The sequence below is a fragment of the Tympanuchus pallidicinctus genome, unplaced genomic scaffold (genome assembly GCF_026119805.1).
Source record: "Tympanuchus pallidicinctus isolate F22 unplaced genomic scaffold, pur_lepc_1.0 scaffold4, whole genome shotgun sequence".
In the NCBI taxonomy this organism is placed as follows: Eukaryota; Metazoa; Chordata; class Aves; order Galliformes; family Phasianidae; genus Tympanuchus; species Tympanuchus pallidicinctus.
Window position 1 is genome coordinate 45,705,401 of NW_026294758.1, and position 21,739 is coordinate 45,727,139.

Sequence of the window (21,739 nt, forward strand, 5' to 3'; positions counted from 1 at the left end):
ATGGATATTGTAGCTCTTTAGGGATTAAAACCACTACCCTAAAGAGTCTGGGCAATTAAATTAAATGTATTATTAATACCAAATAATTAAAATATTTATTATTAATAATTAAAGAGATTCTTTGTCAGCAGAAAATTTACTTCTTTATTTTGAGCTTCCATATTCACAGTAGAAGAGAGATTTCAAGTACCACTGAAAGATACAACAGAAACCTTCAGATCTAGAAAGAATTTACTTCCCAGGATGAAACAGCACTGATTTATGAACCAAAAGGAAAAACAGCAACGTGTGACAATTTGCTGCAGTGACTGAGGTTTTTTCATAAGTGTACTTAAGTGTAGACAGTAAGTTTCATGTCTAGAAATTGGCCTATTTTTTTACTAGTTCAGGTACTGAAAAATTTAATAATCTCTTCCCCTTCCCTTCCCTTCCCTTCCCTTCCCTTCCCTTCCCTTCCCTTCCCTTCCCTTCCCTTCCCTTCCCTTCCCTTCCCTTCCCTTCCCTTCCTTTCCCTTCCCTTCCCTTCCCTTCCCTTCCCTTCCCTTCCCTTCCCTTCCCTTCCCTTCCCTTCCCTTCCCTTCCCTTCCCTTCCCTTCCCTTCCCTTCCCTTCCCTTCCCTTCCCTTCCCTTCCCTTCCCTTCCCTTCCCTTCCCTTCCCTTCCCTTCCCTTCCCTTCCCTTCCCTTCCCTTCCCTTCCCTTCCCTTCCCTTCCCTTCCCTTCCCTTCCCTTCCCTTCCCTTCCCTTCCTTCCTTCCTTCCTTCCTTCCTTCCTTCCTTCCTTCCTTCCTTCCTTCCTTCCTTCCTTCCTTCCTTCCTTCCTTCCTTCTTTCCTCCCTCATTTATTCCCACAGTCCCAGCCTGTTTGAAGGACTACATGTTGCATATATATATAGGCATATATATAGATCGGTGTGTACTTCCAACTTCTTTCATGTTTTTTTTCTAAACGAATATAATCCACTAGAATAACCCTTTCAGCAAAGTTGTATTAAGCAAAATAAGTTGTGGAAAACAAGTGAACATTTACAAAATAGTTCAGTTATATATAATCCATTACAGTAATATTTAACAAAGTGGAGATTATGAAACAAAAGGGCAAAACTGGGCAGTCAACAGATGGAGGGAGCAGCAGGAGAGGCAACATTAGCATACTGCAAGTCAACTTGGCAACACTAAGTTCATACCAATAAGTCAATGGATCAACAGGCAACAGAAGGGCATCCAGGCTTTCAACAATACCTGACTGTACATTCAATTATTGCAATTTAGAACTTTACTTCTCCCTTTCATATCTTCATTAGTAAACAGAATTTTATTTATTTATTTGTTTGTTTGTTTTTATGAGAAATGATATTTCTCTCAGGCTGACAGCCTATGGATAAGTGTTTGAAATACTACCGCAGAGAACCTTGTCAGTACATCCCAGTCATAACTGAAAATGTATAAAATCAGAACAGGCAAATCATTTGTAGAATTACAGGGGGATAGACATTCTATGGTGTAGCAATTTTTAGTCTTGTCCAGGTCCATGTATGGCAGTGGGATTATGAGTGAGGACTGCAAGAACAAAAAGAATTCCAGTAAATCTGAAGCTTAAGAAAGATTTTAGTGTGCAGTTTTTGATGCAGACGTGTAAATCATCACTCACAGACAGTTGATAGGAATCTGGTGGGGAGGACAGAAGTAGGAATAAGGTTAAACACATCTACTTCATTGTATGTCACACCTGAGATCCGAAAACTGTGAAGAAATCTAGAAATTACTGATAACATAGAATCATAGAATAGACCACAGTGATCATCTAGTTTCAAACCCCCTGATATGTGCAGGGTCGCCAGCCACTAGATTAGGCTGCCCAGAGCCACATCCAGCCTGGCCTTGAATGCCTTCAGGGATGGGGCATCCACAACCTTCTTTGCTAACCTGTTCCAGTGCATCACCACTCTCTGAATGAAAAACTTCCTCTTAATATCTAACTTAAACCTCCCCTGCCTCAGTTTAAAACGATTCCCCCTTGTCCTATCACTATCCACCCTTGTAAACAGCTGTTCCCCTTTCTGTTCGTATGCTCCCTTCAAGTACCAGAAGGCCACAATGAGATATTCCTGGAGCCTTCTCCTCCTCAAGCTGAACAAGCCCAGTTCCCTCAACGTTTCCTCACAGGAGAGGTGCTCCAGCCCTCTGATCATCTTAGTGGGGTGGAGTAGCCTCTGGGCCTACTCCAAGCGCTCCACGTCCTATCTGTATCGGGGGCCCCAGGCCTGGACACAGTACTCCAGATGTGACCTCAAAAGTGTTGAAGGGGACAATCACCTCCCTCTTCATGCTGGCCACCCCCTTTTTAATGCAGCCCAGAACACAGTTGACCTTCCGGGTTGCAAGCACACACCGCTGGATCATGTCCAGCTTCTCAAAACCCTTCTCCTCAGGGCTGCTCTCACGGATTTCTTCCCTCAATCTGTATAAATATCTGGGATTGCCCCAACCCAAGTACAGCACATTGCACTTGGCTTTATCGAATATCATTAGGTTTTCACGAGCTGACTTTTCCAGTCTGTCCAGGTCCCTCTGGATGGCTTCCCTTCCTTCCAATGTATCAGCTGCACCGCTCAGCTTGGTGTCATCTGCAGACTTGCTGAGAGTGCACTCGATGCCACCATCTATGTCACTGATAAAGATGTTGAAGAGCACCAGTCCGAAGAGTGACACCTGAGGGACACCACTTGTGACCAGCCTCCACCCTGACACAGAATCATTGATCACAACCCTTTGGCTGCATCCAGCCAGCCAATTCCTGATCCATCAGTCCATCCTTCAAATTCACACCTCTCCCATTTAGAGAGAAGGATGTGGTAAAGGATAGGCCTTGCAGAAGTCTAGGTAGATGACATCCATCGCCCTTCCCCTGTCCACTGAAGCTGTCACTCCATCATAGGAGGCCAACAGATTGGTCAGGCATGATCTGCCCTTGGTGAAGCCATGCTGACTGTCTTGAATCACCTTTTATATGTACCAGTGATATAAAAGAAATGCTAGCATTCACTTTTAAATCCTTTGAATCTTACTTTTTTAGTGATAATGGGAGATTTGTGCACACACTTCAAACAGAAATAATTACTTTCTAAAAGTACAAAATAAAAGTGTAAAATGAAAAGGAATAGTTTCTCTATCATGTGAACTTTGCCATGCTTTTTAACAGTGTACTGGTTTCCTTCACTACTAATAGTAATAAACTGCCAATTTTTCTTCTCGTCTACGTACTTAGCAATAGACAATTCTATTCTGTGTATATGAATACATATAGCATAAAGTCATGGAGTCACAGAATGGTTTGTATTGGAAAGAACCTTAAAGATCATCTACTCCCAACCCCTTTGCTATGGGCAGAGATACTTTCCACTGTATCAGAGTGCCCAAAGCCCAGATCTCTTACAACTTGGCTTTGCATATTTCCAGGGAGGGGGAAATCCACGGAACATTTACAGCTTTTCTGGGCAACTTCTATTGTCTCAGTACCCTCTGGGTAAGGAATTTTTTCCTAATATCTAATCTAAATCTATCCTCTTATAGTTTAAAACCATTGCCCTCATCCTATCATAACACTAACTGATAATAAAGTCGTTCTCCATCTTTCCCATAGGCCTCTTTTAAATACTAGTAGGATGCTACAACTTCTTCAGGCTGAACAATCCCAATTCTGTCAGCTTGTCTTCAAAGGGAGAAATGCTCCAGCCATCTGATTATTCTCATGGCCTATTTCTGGACTTGCTCCAACAGTACCATTTCCTTCTTATTCTGGGAGACACAGACCTAGATGCTGGTACTTTCGATAGAGCATCATGAGAATGGAGCAGAGGGAAGAATAATCTCCCTCAATCTGCTAGAGACACGTCTTTTGATATAGCCTAGGATATGACGAGCTTTCTGGATCCAAACGCACATTTCTGACTCACGTTCAGCCATTCATCCGTCAACACCTCCACGTCCTCATCTGCAGTACTACTCTTTATCTGCTCATCACCCGTCCTGTAATCACAGTTGTGTTTGCCCCAGCTCAAGTGCAGAATCTTGCGTTTTATCTTGTGGAAGTTCACAAGGTTTGATGGGCCCACCTCTCTAATCTTACAAGATCCCTCTGGATAGCATCACTTTCTTTCAGCAAGTGAACTGCACTACTCAGCTTGTCATCAGTAAATTTGCTAAGGGTTCATTCAGTCCAGGTCACTGACAAAGGCTTTAAACAGCACTAGTCTCAATACAGATCCCTGAAGGATATCACTTGTCATTTGTCTCTACTTGAACATCACACCCTCGACCACAGCTTTTTGCGTGTGACCATTCAGCCAGTTCCTTATCCACTCAGTGGTCCATCTGTCAAAACATGACTCTACTTTCTAGAGAAATTTATCTCCATTTTAGAGACATATATATGCATGTATACGTATTCTTATCTATATACATAAACATAATCACAGCATGGCAGAGTTGTGTTTATATATAGATGTATGTGAACAAATATGAAGAAGTGTACATGAAATATTGCCTTTCCTATCAACTAGCACATCAAAATGTTGTGATACTTTCTGAAACCATTCCCTTGGATACTTTAGCAAATAGTGTCATAGTGAGAAGAAACAGCTCACGGGAAATAAGTATTTTGTTGATGCAATATTTTTCCACTCATTTAAACAGGGGAGAAGAAGGTGTTATAATGAAATGTTAAAGTCATTGAATTATAGAATCATAGAACTGCTCATGTTGAAAAAGATCTGAAAGATTGAGTCCATTCACAACCTAACCATACTATCTAACTCTAACAACTCTCAGCTAAATCACAGAATCACAGAATTGTAGGGGTTGGAAGGGACCTCCAGAGATCATCGAGTCCAACCCCCCTGCCAAAGCAGGTTCCCTACAACAGGTCGCACAAGTCGGCATCCAGGCAGGTCTTGAACATCTCCAGAGAAGGAGACTCCCCCACCTCCCTGGGCAGCCTGTTCCAGTGCTCCGTCACCTCACTGTAAAGAAGTTCTTGTGCACATTTGTGCGGAACTTCCTATGCTGCAGTTTCCAGCCGTTTCCCCTTGTCCTGTCTCCACTCACCACTGAAAAGAGTCCGGCCTCACCATTCTGCCCCCACACCTCAGATATTTATAGACCTGGATTAGATCCCCTCTCAGTCTTCTTTTCTCAAGGCTGAACAGACCCAGTTCACTCAGCCTTTCTTCATAGGAGAGATGCTCCAGGCCCTTCACCATCTTTGTGGCCCTCCGCTGGACTCTTTCCAAGAGATCCTTGTCTTTTTTGTACTGGGGAGCCCAGAACTGGATGCAGTACTCCAGATGAGGTCTTACCAGGGCAGAGTAGAGGGGGAGGATCACCTCCTTTGACCTGAGCACAACATCTGAACACATCCAGGGTTTTTAATTACATCCAGGGGTGCTGAATCAACCACCTCCCTGGGGAGCCTATTCCAGTGCTTAACAACCCTTTCTGTAAAGAAGTTCTTCCTGATATCCAGCCTAAACTTACCCTGGTGCAATTTGAGGCCATTTCCCCTCAATCTGTCACCTGCCACCAGTGAGAAGAGACCAACCCCACTCTCGCTGCAATCACCTTTCTGGTATTTGAAAAGAACGTTAAGGTCTCCCCTCAGCCTCCTCTTCCCTAGACTAAACAGCTCCAATTCCTTTAGTTATTTCTCATGAAGCACATTCTCCAAGTACTTCACAAGCCTTGTTGCCCTTCTTTGGACCTGCTCCAGCATCTCAATGTCCTTTCTGTTCTGAGGTGCCCCAAACTGAACACAGCACTCAAGGTGGGGCCTCACCAATGCCAAGTACAGGATAGGATTACTTCCCTAGTCCTACTCACCACACCATTTCTGATACAAGCCAGAAAGCCATTGTATGAGTAATTCGAAAACCGGAATGTGACTGTGTGACCATGAAGGGTCATGAAAACATATGTTAATGTATTTCAGCCTCCTACAAGGAAGACTATTTTGTCAATCAATATATCTAAATGTCCATTATTACCAGTTTCTGTTTTAGTTAATTTCAGTGCATAGTTGTCTTATTATTACAAGATATAGCAACATTTTAAGTTAAACATAGTGTATGGAATAGCGTAAAAAACTTAAAAAGAAATACCATATGAGACAGCACAATGCAAATGAAACCATGCAAAAAACATTCTGTAAGTGGGGAAATCTGATAATTTAATCCTCTTCACAGCATATGGTATCTACGTATGTGCATGTTAAGTGCCATACACAGTAAAATGTACTACAAAACTTTGGTCCAGAATTTACAGACACTCTAATCTCTATACAATACTCTTAAGGCATTCACAATTTTCTAGGTCGAAATTACTTCTGTAGCACTTAATAGCATGCAATTTTTACTATGCTAGTAGAAAGAAATACATGTGTATTTTTTTGAAACTCAAGAATTGAATTTACTTCACTATCTCCATTTGAGACACTTTTTAATTTAACTTTAGAAAATTTATTTGAGTAAAGCAAAGTTATATTCCGGACAAAAAAGCGTACAGTTCATTTGATTGATTTTAACTCTATTCTTAAGTGATATTGGGATAAAAATTAATCTATGGTTTTTATAACTCATGTACATGATATATCATACAATGTGCATTAGTTTTCTAGGGAACAAAATATACCTTAATTTACTGAGTAAAGGAAATTGCACATTTTCTTGAGATTCAAAATTTTACACTGCTGTGAAAGATGAATGTTAAATGATAGTCAAAATTATGAAAAGGATGGGAAAATTTTAAGAAAGGATGTTGTCTATAGCATCCACATCAGGCTTCAGTGTCTTTTGCAGCAAGATACCATTAAAGGCTTTCCACATAAAACAGATTCACATTACAACCTGATGTCAACTGGACAGCTTTCAAATACAGCCACTATTCACTGTTATAAACTATGCTCTTCTGCTATTATCATAATTTCATATACATACCAAAACTTAAACAAAACTTAAACTTATCATGGCTTGCTTGGGACTTTGAAAATTCAATTGGGTGTTGTCCTTGTTTTTAGCTGTGTATGGGCTGTCAGATATTGTGACACTACTCTTGCTAAATTGATGGGATTTTTTTTATACTATACATTCATAAATCATTTCTTTAATTTCAAAAATAGCAAATAGAAAATAACAGAGAGAGAAGGGAGAATTTAGTGCTTGAGCCTTGCCATGAGGTTACAGAATGCATCTGTTTTGCCAGCAAAATTGGCCAAAAATATCTTCACTTTTTTGACCATGGATGAAAGTTGTTAGTCTATCAGCCATGCCAATGCATTTGCTTATTAGACTATGATATTAGCCAGAACAATAAAATGATTCTGGTTAACAATAACTTCCCTTTTGGCAGGTACCTCTGAATGAGTTTTCCTGCCAATTCTGGTGCATCATATAACTACACATGTAGAACAAACCAGATATAATCCCTTATTTTTTCCATTTTGCAAACTGCAATTAGGCATTCAATTACCATTTAGGCATTCTATAAATTGTTCCATAGTCTTTTTCCCTGCTTAAAAGTTGGGAAATATGGCAATTCACTTCTTTTGCCCACTTGTCTTGTATATTTAGTCACACTAGCCACCAGATTTGACATGTTCTGATGTTTTTCAAAGGTACCTGTGTCTGTAGTCTGGATTGGATATACTTGTCCTTTTGATATGATGAGCATGTTCTTTCTTATTCAGCATTTAGCATTAAGACTATTTTTCTCTTAATGTCTCTTTGAGGTTTTTGTTTTGTTTTGTTTTGCTTTGCCTTGTTTTCTTGCTACTTGCAGACATTGACAAGAAGATGAGAAAAACTGGGAAGAGGTTGGAAAATGTGTTTTTGTAACTCCAGGTGTGTTGTCACTTGCTGCTCAGCTCCTTTCACTGCTGTTTCTGTTTTTCATTAGTCCTTTATCAAGCAAATACAACTGAAAAAATACACAAAGCAAAAAATTAATAACTACTTTGTAGAGAAAATAATAGAAAATTTTATTTTATGATGGCTTTGGATCTGGCAGCTTAAAACACCAGCTGCCAGTTTATGTTTATTTGGTTTAGATTTATACATGGATGGGTGGGAAGGAAGACGACTTATAATATTTGCTTCTGTTATGCTCATTATTTTATAACCTTGAGCTTGGTCCAAGTAGAGTTGCTAGCGGAAAAGAAAAGAATCACTGTTCCCCACATCACAAGAAGGAGAAGGCTGTTCTGTGTCTGTTTCTATTTCTTCTCTGGTAGCTGTAAAGTATTTCCTTCAGTGGTGAAAAGTTCAGTCTCTCACAGAATTATTTCTGTTACTGTTTGGCAGATTTCATCTGCTCTCAAGAAATCCCATACTTCATTCTCTTACTCATTTTTCCCCAGGTAACACCTTTTTGTAGGTTCTTCTGTCAAGCTTATTTATTTTTGAGTCCTGGGCCTCAATGACATCAAAACCAGAACAAAACTTTATAAGAATTGTCTAATCCAAGAAAAAAGAAATTTAAGATAGAAACATGTTTTATACAACTAGCCCAAGCAGGACTCTGCTGATTTCCTACTGTCTTTACACTGACCTCAACATCTCACTCCATCTCAGACCTCTTACAAATTTCTCTTCTTGCCCTGAGATTCAAATACCTTGGAATTGTGACCAACAAAATTGATGCTTTAAACACATCTCTAAATAAATTCATTTCTATATTATAAATCCATGTAATTTCTCCTTGAACTCCTTTGTATCCCATCACATATTTTGGCTAATCTTAAACTGGAAACTACCTTAAGGAACTGCAGTCAGCTGTATATTCAGTGTACTTCATACTAGATGTGTTCAACAGATCCTTTTTAGTAACAAAAAATGTTCTCCACAAGTGTTGAGCCAAATCCTTACAGTTTTTTCTCTATTATATGTTTTAACCTTAGTTGTATAATAGCATCATAAAACTTTTATCACACAGTTTTACAGATTAAAAATAAAATAAAATAAAACAAAATAAAATAAAATAAAAAATAAAATATAAAATAAAATAAAATAAAATAAAATAAAATAAAATAAAATAAAATAAAATAAAATAAAATAAAATAAAATAAAGTGGTAAAGAATGAGAATATGTTAGTTGTGAACATACCAGTGGCATGCATATATTTTAACTGAATCATTTTTGAACCGCTGGTCACCAAGAAATACATCCGAAAAAATATGCAGAAAAAAGGAAATACAGGAAAATTTAGATAGTATTATCAGAATATTAAGAAAAAAAAAAAAAAAAAGATTTAGAAAAGAGCTCCCAGTTAGTGGTGACAGTACTTAACTAAAGCAACAGCAATTGGAGCACAGCCATGTGGTTTCCATGCTGTATCTCTTTCTGGATCACCTACCTTTGGGAAAACCTCTCATTACAGAGGATCAGCTGGCATGCCATTGTGTTCCTTCTGCCCTTTAAGTCCCCAAGAAAGCTTCAGCAGCTAAAAAACTCCTTGACCATAAGTGAGAACAAGAGAAATGAGAAGGGGCAGAAAGCTAGGGAAATTCTCATTCTCCTGTAGCAGTGTCAGTTCTTCCACTGCACAATCAAACTGAGAAAAAGCTCATAAATTCTCTGTAAACTCTGAATTCCAGAGAATATAGCATACAAAAACCTAACATTTTGTGCTGCTCTGCTACCTCAGTTCCAGACATAAAGTGTCGTACTGAATGCAATCTGAGAAAATGAAGATGTGGATCTCTCAGAGTCTGGCAGAGTTGTCAATAGAATCTGCTTTACAATCTCAGACGTTCGACATTTTATTAGGTCATTTTAGTGTATGACATTATTACATGCCTCCATGTGTGAATTTCAGCTAGTGACTTAAAAAGGAAAGAAAGGAAAAAATCATACTCTTATACCCCTTTGAATTCTAGATATTCTTCCTTAATTACATTTTTAAAAGGTGAGAAGTACAAAGTAAAACTGGAGTTTTTCTGTGCAAATAAACGTTTTAAATACAGCTGGGTATCTTTTTTACACACCTTTACAACGTAGTGTATTACATTCTTCAGAAGCAGCTGGAAAACTAAGATTAAGTCTAAATCACATTAGGATTAGAAAATACCTTACTGGTATTGATAATTCTAGCCTTTGAAAGCAGAGCAATCTGGTTGTCATTTCCAATGGAAGGGAAATGACTTCCAAACATTTAACTGTATCCTGTATTTTGGCTGCTTTTTGACAACACGCAAAATAAATCCAGCTCAGGGAGTGATTCCTTGGATGTATGCCAAATTACCAGGCCATTTAAATGGAAGCTTTATGCAGTTTTACACTTTAAATTATTTAAGCTACTTTTATAATAATTTCTTCAATCTGTTCTCTAACACTAACACACTACATAATCGTTTACTCTAGCACATCAGCATTTTGTTTATTTCCTTTTTGTGGAGAAAATATTATCGGGCGTCAGTGAGGTTTCAGAGGATGTTTCATTTACAATGCAAGCAGCTTGATTCCTTTTGTTTTGAACATTATATTTGTTCCTGTGCCTTTCATTTTTCTCTTTTGAGTTCTACCCATGCAGCTTTGTAAGTAGCTTTCCAAGCTTCCAAGCCCTGAGTATTAACTGGTTCACATCTGGGAGCTGTGAATGGTCAGTTTTGCTGGTTGAAGTACATGATGTATATAAACTGCATAGCAGTACTCACAATTATGACTGATCAAAATTTACAGGTTCATAAGCCTCAGAAAATATCAATCAGAATTGATTTGGCCACTTTAATATCAGTCAAGACTGTAGACAGATAAATGGAAATAATTCTATACTCATTAGTTTTGCATAGGAGACGCAAAGGGAACGGCTCGAAAAAGTAGCCTGAGAGGTTAAATGTGGAGTCTAACTGCTTTTACCATGGTGCCTATTTGCCTAGTTTCATGCCATCTGTTCCTTTTCCTCCCTCTAGGCAAAAGGGCATTATAGCAGAACCAGAAGTAGGAAAAGGAAGAAAATGGAATTCTATACAAACAGTAAATAGCAAGAAAAGCAATTGCAAATGTCAGCAACTGAACAAAAATCTGTCTGGCACTATAAGTAGAGATCTGCTTTTCTAAGTCTCGCATCCTTTTTCTTCTAAGTCAAATGCACAGGGGTGATATTGCAGCCACAATTTCAGACTGTAGCAGCTTCAAGGAAGTTTTGATACCTCAAAGTCAATGGTAAATCTTACAGTGACTTCAAAAGAATCCAGAATCTACTCCTTCAGTTCATTTTTCTCTCCACTGAACAGCTCTCATAGGACCTTGAAGTGATCATTCAAGTTCTCTGAAACTCCTTATCTCATCACTAAAGAAAAAATGTGCTTGAGTGCTTGTAGAGCTTTCTTAGCCTGAGTGTTTATTGGCAGTTCTGTTTGGTGTTTACAAGTGCCTGAGTCCTTTACATGGAGTGTGCATAGTATCCTTTCTGAATAGTCTCTTTCCCAGATTCGTTATTCATGTCAGCTTCTCATTTCTTCCTCTTTGCTTTCTCTGTTTCTGCCCCCATCCTTAGTCTTCCAAAGACTATGAAGAAATGACTGCATCAGTAAATGTCTTTTCTCTCTGGTTAGCCTTCAAGGGAAAAATGTGCTTGAAATATGTGAAAAGAAGTTACCATTTGCTTTCATAGTCGAAGAGGGAGATATATATATATATATATACATATATATATATATATAATAAACACACTGATTTATCCATAAATATATATGTTCTAATTTATACTTCTATTTATGCTCAATATGAAAAGCCTAGTCAAAACAGAAAGAAAAAATCATAACTGGGAGGGTATATTTTTATAAGCAGTTTGTATAATTCACATAATGATAAAAAAAAGTGCTACAATTCTTATGTCCACACAAATTGATAGGTCCTGGAGATTCAGATTATTTGGCTAAATCTCATATTTAAAACAAAATTCTCATATTTTCTCTTTCTCATCATGTTTCATGGGTTACTTTGTTCCTCCCATTCCCATAGAAACATAGAATGGCTTGAGTTGGAAGGGACACCAAGAATCATCAATTTCCAATCCCCTTCCATAGGCAGGGCTGCCAACCTCTAGATCTAGTACTAGACTAGGTTATCCAGGGCTCCATCCAACCTGCTCTTGAACACCTCCAGAGCATCCATAGCCTCTCCAGGCAGCCTGTTCCAGCACCTCACTACTCTCTCTGTGATGTCCTCCTGACATCTAATCTAAAATTGCCTCCTTGAGCTTGACATTAGGAAGTATTACTTTTCAGAAAGGGTGGTCAGGCACTGGAATGGACTGCCCAGGGAGGTGGTGGAGTCACCGAGCCTCCTTGAGCTTGACATTAGGAAGTATTGCTTTTCAGAAAGGGCGTTCAGGCACTGGAACGGACTGCCCAGGGAGGTGGTGGAGTCACCGTCCCTGGGGGTGTTCAAGGAAAGGCTGGATGTTGTGTTGAGGGACATGGTTTAGTGGGAGCTATTGGGAATAGGTGAACGGTTTGACTGGATTATCTTGAAGGTCTTTCCAACCTTGGTAATTCTATGATTCTATGATTCTATGATTCTAAAATCATTCTCCCTTGTCTTATCACTATCTACCCTTGTAAATAGTTGATTCCCCTCCTGTTTATAAGCCCCTTTTAAACAATGGGAGGCTGCACTGAGTTCTTCTTGCAGCCTTCTATTCTCCATGCTGAACAAGCCCAGCTCCCTCAGCCTGTCTTAAATGGGGGAGGTGCTCAGACTTCTGATCATCTTTGTTGTCCTCCTCTGGACTCTCCAACAGCTCCGTATTTTTCTTGTACTGGGGGCCCCAGACCTGTAATAAGTACTCCAGACCTCCCTGCCTCTGCTGGGCTCCCTTCTTGTGATGGAGTCTAGGATACCATTGGCTTTTCAAGCTGCAGGAGAACATTGCTGGTTCATGTTCAGTTTTTCACCCACCTGCACCACGAGGTGCTTCTCAGCTGGGTTACTTTCAAGAAGTTCTTCTCCCATTCTGTACAAGTATTTGTTGTTATCCTTGCACTTTGCTATGTTGAACCTCATTAGGTTCACAGATGCCTTTAGAGTTCTCCCTGCAGCTGGGAAGCTGATAGGGTGTTACTACATCCTTGTACATTCACAGGAGACTCAGAGTTGAATTGTTTCAGTGCCTTCACTGTCAGTGATATAATCTGTTTAGTTTTGCCACTGTATTTTTCCTCTGTAATTTACAGTAAGGGCACAAAACAGTGAGGAATAAAAGCACCACATAACATAGGTTGATGTGAACACCTTAGGAAGATCTCTTAATGTGGTGCTGACATTTCAGTTATGAGACAATCTGGATCTAGACAGTTTATCAACTTCCTCTGGCTCCTGAAAGAGAGAAAACAAAATGGAGACAGTCACACTATTGGTTTCTAAGGGTTTGCCATAACGGGGAATTATCTTGTATTAGTATAATACAAAGATATATGAGCAGTTAACACAATCAGTTTGTCGGCAGTGCATACTCTTGTAGTCCTCCAGAGTCATGGAATGGTTGATGTGATCTCTGGAGGTCATCTAGGCCAATCCCTGTCCAAACACAGCAACCTAGAACATGTTACACAAGGACAGCTTTTGAATGTCTCTGAAGACGAAGGTTTTCCATCTCTCTAGGCAACTTCTGATACACAGAAGTAACCTTCTGTGTTCCAGTTTGTGTTCATATCTCTACTATTTGGGCTAACTTTAAAGTATCTCTACTAAGGCAGACTATGGGTACCATAGTTTACTATGAAGCACATTATAAGACCCAAACCTTATGGTACGCCTTCCGAAATTCTTTGAAATCATTATGAGTGTACAACTGTATTCGTCCTCCTTCATTTGGAGGTGGGTAACAGTCTTAGTTTACCAATCAGTTCTCCTTAGCTCATTAACTTTGTTTCTTTTCTGCTTCATTACACTACCTGTGTAAAATTTACACAGAATTTCAAGCATCCTTTTAACCCTTGAGTCTTTTGAGCTAAACAGTTTTAGAATTCAGACTGCTGGCAAGAAAATGTTCATTGAAGTTAATGGACTGCCTCGCAATTCTTCTTCCCTCCACCCTCCTCCCCTTCTGCTCAATCCACTGGATGGCTTTTCCATGCAGTAAGAGCCTAGTTTTCACAGACACATCTACAGTACTAGGAAATCTGAAGAGCCATCTTAGTTGCTTTCCTCTATTAGTACTTCAATATAAGTAGCTGAAAATGACTACAGCTATTCTGGGAACATTGACAGAGCAACTTTCTAAATATATCATATTGGTATGACATTAGCTATAAAATTAATGATGTGATTTCAAAACTGCTCTGTCAGGGAACACGTGTGGGGGTTTTTCTTTGCTTCTCACATTTAAAAAAGGAATAGTTTGGTCCTCCATTTTGATCTCTCTTATGTTTTCCATTTACAGGTTCTGACTCAATGATCCACAGATTAAACAGAAAATTACTTCTGAGTATTAGTTAAAGTGTCCAAGGGTAGGCTTCATCTATTTAGCTGGATATGTCCATAACATAGACTTACGTGTCTGAGCTACTCTACTGATCTCTTTTCAATTAGAAAAGTTCTCTTCACTCTGAAGTGCTCTCATAGGCAGTTTTCAAGTTTGATTGATCTGGCCTGTTTTAGAGTTCTACTTTCACATGAGATTAATCATGTCCTGGACACCACCAGCTGTTTGGTTATGTTGTCATAGATTAGACAGGAAATCCACAGTGACAAACTCAGATTAGATATCTCCATTTAGTAAGATGATTCATATTCAAGAGATGGAGAGATTATTACCTCCATAAATAAGTTGTATAGATGTTTTTGTCTATTTCTTGTTTTTTAAATAAGATACCTGTTACAAACACCTTTCCTCTTTCATATCTATTCCATGTTAAAAATTATTTTCTAAATATGTTTGATGAAGTTGATCACTTAAACATAGGAAGTAATTGAATTCATCACATTTTTTTTCCTTTCTGACTTATGCAAATAACAATTAAATTGTATTGTCCAAATGAATGTTTATTTCAACATATTTCTTGTGTCTCTTTTGGCAAATTCTCTGAAATTGCCAATGATTCTAAATGTACTTTTCCATATTTTTTTGACAATGTTAATGTAAGTAACTTCTAAAAGGCTTTAGAGGGCAGACAAAACAGATGCTATTTTTAAGAAAATGAAGAAAATTTGTTTTTAGAGAAATTGCTAAGAGAAACCCTAGAAATGTTTGAGGAAATTTGATAGTACTTCATCTGTTTTTACTATTATCTTGCTTTAACAAAGGTGTAGATTTCTTATATGCCTATATGAAAACATGAGGTTAACATTATGTATAAGTTAAAAGTCTGACAAATGTCAAATCTACACATATAGAGAATGCAGGGAAATACTTCTGATGCAGGGACCTGGAAAAGATTAACAAATGGGAATCTCATGAAATTCATCAAATGAAAATGCAAAACCTGTCTAATGGGTCAAGCAAAGCTCTGCTGCAGAGCAATCAGAGGCTGACTGGTCAGGAAAAGCTTTGCAGAGTGTGTCTCAGGGCCTCAAGGGCACTACATCGATCGTGAGTCAGCAATGTCTCTGTACAGCAAGGAAATACTCTCTCCATCCTGGGGTGCACAAGGCAGGGTACAGCAAGCAGATTGGTGGAGACGCTATGCCCTGCTGTCCAAGATCTTTGTGATGCATTAGGAGTATGTCTGCTCAGTTTGGGAAGAAACAAAGTCAGGGAGGAAGGCTTATTGATAATAGGTACTCTACATAGCAGCTGATTGAGAGACAGTGAGCAGACATTTCATCCCAGGAAATTCTGAAAGGATATTATAGAGCTTTGTTTTGAATTCTGGTTTGGGTTGGGTTTTGTTTTGTTTTCATTTGGTATGTTTTGTTTTTGTCTGCTTTTGTTTGGTTTAGTTTGCTTCGAGGGTGGCCATATTCTGGAACACATATCCACCAAATCTGTGAGGTAGCCATTCTTGTAGTTACCTGTGATACTACTTGTGCAATTTGATCAGATTTAGACCTATTTTGGGCAAGGAGTTGAATGATCTCTACATGTTCTTACCAATTTGTGATATTCCCTGGATGAGTGATTTTAAAGTTATTTCTTTTCCTACTTTTTTAGTAATGTTTGAGTGAATTTTTATCTTTTTGCAGAGCAAAAAATAAAAAATAATAAAAGGTCCACCTATTTGACATACTGACTTTGCCTGGAAAAAAGGGGACACAGCTTTTATTCAATACGCAGTTTTAAAGATTTGTGAGGAACCAGTTTTCTTTTTTTCCTTATAACATATTAAATATGAACTGTATTAAATGCTTCAAGCAAAACACAAGCTGAGCAAGTACAATAAGATGAAATAACAAAACGTTTTAGTATATTACCACTAGTTGGCAAAAGAATAATTTAAGAATGTCTGTATTATTTGGCTGGAAGACTAGAATGTATATATGTACATATATACACTGGTTTTGTACTCTTTGAAGAGTAAGGACATAATCAGGAACTATCATCCAGCTCATACCACTGAAAGTACCTACCACAATGTCAAGGAGATGTGATTCTAACTTGTCATGTCTTTCGGTATTCCACATCATAACATCATGTGGGGCACTGGGACTTTAACTGTCAATGCTCAAGTCCTGGGTACCTGCCCTGAAGAAAAGAAGAACTACATTTCCAGGGGACCTCGAGGTCAGGGAGAGGAGGTTTAACTCCTGGCAAGGTCGCCTGATTGCTTTTTCTTGCCTGCCCTTCTTCGTGGGCGCTGCTCCCGTCTCCCTGCTGCTCAACTGGACTGCGCATCTCACCTCAGCATTGTGGTGAGGCCTATCCACCCTTTCAGACATTCTCTGTCTCATTATATTTGATTTATTAGCTTCAATTCTGATTATATTTTAATATAGTGTGTTATCTTGCATTCTGATAATATACTTAGTAAATTAGTTTGTTTCTCCTCAGATCGGTGCCGCTGTTTTAATTATTTTGGGGTCCCCTGTTTCCTTTTTTTCCGGAGGCACGGATCTGCAGATCCCTCTGCCCTGCTCGTCACGGAACCAGCCTGTAAACCGTTGACATAACTGAATTTTCCCAATTTTCCAAATGATGCTCTGCCTAAAAAAATTACTAAAAATAGTAATTTTTAGGCAGAAATCCAAATGCACAGACGAGATCTCAGAACTCTATTAGTTGTAAAACTGACAGTAATAACAGTTCAGATGCTGTCATTACATTTATTTATTTATTAACCTACAGTTTTTTAAGACTCATTTTAATTAATTATACTGCTCACCTAGACTTTTAATAAAGTGGTATAAATGCGCATAACTAATTTCTGCTAGAAAACTTGCTCTGATTTCTTGCACAGTCATAGTATGTTTAAGTCTCAAAAATGCACAGTTATAGAAATTTGGTCTGCTGTAACTAGAATCAAAATAGCGCTTACTCCTGCTCCAGATGAAGCCTCTGGGAATCCAAACTTCAGTTGTGTTGCAACCTGCCTACAAAAGCCTATCTTGGTATTTTAAATAGGTAGGGTGGGATCAGGTTCCCCACATTGTTTCAGCATGCTGGTTTAATACGATAATAGTAACTAAATCTGATAACTGCAGATTTACATATTCCTGGGCTAAATCCTGATGCCAGAAGTTAAAGTAAATTGGGCTGAATGATGATTGGACTAGGTGGAGCAGGTGGCTGAACTGATCATTCAAAAGTTTAGAGGGTTTTTTTGTTGTTTTTTCACATATATTGAATGTACATGTATTCTAACACACTGCTTTTCTGCATATTCTGTTCATTTCTGTGCTGTTATGAAGGTTGATGTCACACAAAAACTCTTTGCCCATCCAGAGATGAAATAGCTAACTATTTATTATGAGTTAAACAAGCAATAGCTCTTTGAAGTACTCACGCTGCTTCTCAGTTTTTAATATGTGAGGGGAAAATACAGCAGAATATATTTTCTCTCCCTCCTCATCACGGAATGTTTTCTTTCAAATACCATGTGTTTTTCCTCAGAAAGATATTAGAGCACATTTGAAATTATTCCATTAGTGTCAGAATGAATTACTATGCAATGTTCAGATTTCTATCATCTGGAACTTATGCACAAAATTATGAAAATAAGTAACAATAACATTACACACCTTCTTCCCCAAACCCTTTCTTTTCATTACCTTTTAGATTCAGTTCTTTTTAAGTCATCCTATTTCTTTGGAGTTTCTCACATGGATTGTAAGTCAATCCTTAATTTGCACCTGATGAGAGGGACCATTTGAGAAGATCCTTAGGGGCAAATATATACTGCCACTGCACAATCTTTGGCAAACCTCCTCATGTTGGCTCTGTACACTGAACCTAATGAGAAAGGAGGGTTCACTGCAAAATCAGAAGATGTCTACAGTGGAAATGCTAAATCACAGCTTGAAACGGTGATTGAGCACCTGATGGGAAGGCAGGGCCAACCCATAGGAGCTCAGGTGCATGCAGTACACCTGAGTGACTGCCAGGGGTTGAGCCAGGATCAACCCCCTTCCTAGACCTCAACTAAATATTGGCAGTGGAGGGAATGGTATCTCTCTGAAGATCCTGGCACACCTGAGGTTTTCTGAAGGTAAGCAGATTCTTTTCCTTATTCCTGTGTCCACAGTAGTTGCATCTAAATGAATCCTCATTTGTGGCAGCCCAAGATCTTGCTGCCATTGTTGTGTTTTTCATTGTGTTACAACATCTTATCACCAATAAACATGTATGAAAAGCAAGTATGAAACTTATGGGGTGTGTCGAGGAGTGAGGCATAAATATTTTATCATTTTTCTTCAGCTTGATACTGGATACTGCTTTGGAATATGCCTGAAAAGTGATGGTAACCTAAGGATATAAAAAAAAAATTCTGATTTCAGCTTCAATAGAGTTAACTTTCTTCATAGTGGAGGCATGGTTCTGTGTTGGATTTAAGAGAAAAATAATGGTGATTTAAAAAAAAAAACAAACAATGTATTTATTTTTTGCGGAGTTCTTATACAGAGCCAAGAACATTTCTGTTTCCTTTGCTGCCCTATCAGTGATAAGCCAGGAGTGCATAAGAAGAGGGGAAGGGAAGTTGGGCAGGGCAGCTTGCCCAAAATGAACAAAGTGACACTCTACATCATATGATGTCAAGCTCAACAATAAAACTGGGGAGAGTTGTCTTGGTGGAAGGGAGCTACCACTGTTCATTGCAGTCTAGGTATTGATTGACTGGTGGTAAACAGTTGCATTGTGTATAACTTCTTTTTATGTTATTTTTCTGGATATTGTTGCTGCTGTTGTCCTGAATCGCTTCATGGTGCTTGGCTGCCTACCAGGTCAAACCACAACATCTAGAAAGAATTTAGCTTTGTTCAAACTGTTCAACACCTGTGTGTCAAACAGAGCCCTAGTCAGCCCTTCAGATATCTGAGTATTCAAACTATTTGTGAATCTGTGAGGAGGGTGGAGGGGGACTCCCACTCACCAGGGAAAAAATGAGTGTCCAGGGAATATTCTTTTCCTACACTTCCAAGAAAAGGAACAAGATACAGTTATAGCTCTTGCATCCTCCCTTAGTTTGATCTGAGACTTTCTTAATGAAACTGCATATTCAGTTAAACTGAATGTTAAAATGACATTAACTGAATGAGGCTGAAATTTTCCCTTTTTCATCTCTCAACACACCTGTGCAAGGATAGGCACAGTGCTTATCACTGAGAGTTTTATTTCTGGGAAATGACAAAAATTCAGACTAAAAAGAAACTTAAAACAGATATTCACATATTCATTTTTTACACTTGTTTTTCCATAGGTTTCTTTAGCTTAATTTGTGTCTGTGTTATTATCTTTTTATGAAAGTATGAGTAGAAACCTGTGTGATTTTAAGATTTTATGATTTTACGTATTATGTAAAAATGCTCTTATAGTAAACTCCTATTACAGAGTGGATCATATCAACAGAAGCAGCAGTATCAGGATCTCATGGAAGTGCTGTAGGAACATTTCATGTGATTCTTTAACGAGTCAGTCTAAATAGTGGAACAGCATGTTTCTTTTGCTTGAGCTCTCATAAGATGCCACTCCAAAACAGAAAAAGCAAAAACAAAACAAAAGAATGGTAAAATAGTTACTGTTCTAAAATTGAAGATATGAGAGTTTGCAAGATAGTTTGATCTAAAAAGCAAGATTTTATCCCAATTCTCAATTAACTGTTTTCTACTATTACTTTTAGACTTGCACTAGTCTGACAAATGGAATTAGTCAAGTTTTATATCAGTTGACATCAGAACAAATTTCATTTTTTGTAATTGCAATAGGTGTTACAAGGCGAGAAAACTCCTCTTCATGATACTTCGTTTTTTCTGCTTTTTTTTTTTTTTCTTTTCCCCTACCTCTCTCATATCAGTTATAAAGTTTCTTTCTTTATCCCATCTCCCACTCTCCCCTAATTCAGGTAAGAGTGGTTCTGAAACATGTTTCATCACCAGTTTCCACTCCTACATTTTAGTTTTATTTTTATATTCCTCCTACCTTTGCAGCAAGTCTTGTTATCATTATCCCACTATATCAATATCTACTGCCTGCTGTCCCTAGGCACACACACCATCTTTCTAAACCCCATTCATTTGTTTCCTTAAGCAAATATGCTAATAATAGTTTACATGAATTCTTCTCATACACAGTTTTTCTCCAAAACATCATAGGGCCAAATAAAAGAAAATTTTCTGTGAGAAATCCCTCCTTCCCCAGCAGAAATCTTATTTAAAAAATAAAAATAAAAATAAAAATAAAAATAAAAATAAAAAAGGAGGGGAGGAGTGGAGGAGGGGAGAGCTTCTTAGACTTTGCTCCTATATCTTCATGTTAACTCTGTCTTGCCAAACTGGTTGAGGTTGGACAATACATCTGAAAGCCATCTTTTCTAATCCCTCTGTTCACACAGGCACATCTAGAGCAGGCTGCCTAGAACTGTGTCTAGATGTCTTTTGAAGGTCTCCAAAGACTTAGACTCCAAAATTTCCCTGAACAACCTGTGCCATTGTCTTTATGGTCAACTGTACCATTAAAAGGTGCTTCCTGATATTTGGACAGAACCTCCTACATTTCAGTACTTGCTCACTGCCTCTTAGTCATACTTGAACTCAAAAAAATAAGGTTAGTCATTTACTAAGCACTACCAACAGATTTTTTTAGGAAAACCTAAAATGATTTGTGTAGAGTTCTACATGCAGTGTGAGCAAACCATTTTGAACAGAGTAAAAGACAACATAGTTCCTGAAAGTTCCTGAATTCAGGGGAAGAGCACTTGCTTGCACACCTCTGCCTTGATTTTTGCAAATACGTAGCATGAGACTAATGTAACTGTTAGAGCTCGCTGTACCCCCTAAGAATGACTATAATTTCTAGTTGGAAGGCATAGCATTGTAATTACGGAGTTGGACAGGGATTCAAAGGGAGGAAGCTATTCACAGATGTTCCTTTGGCTCCCTCTTGAACAAATAATCAGGTTTTTTCTGTGCTTCAGTTTCTTTGCCTGTAAAATGGACTGAATATATCTATGGTTAGGCTTATGTAATTATGGCTTCAGTACAAAGACATGCAGTAAGATTTAATCAGTCAACAACCATTAACACATATGGAGAAAGATTATTGCCTATCCTGGCAAAAAATACATGTATTTTCTTACATAAGCTGAACATTGTTTTATTC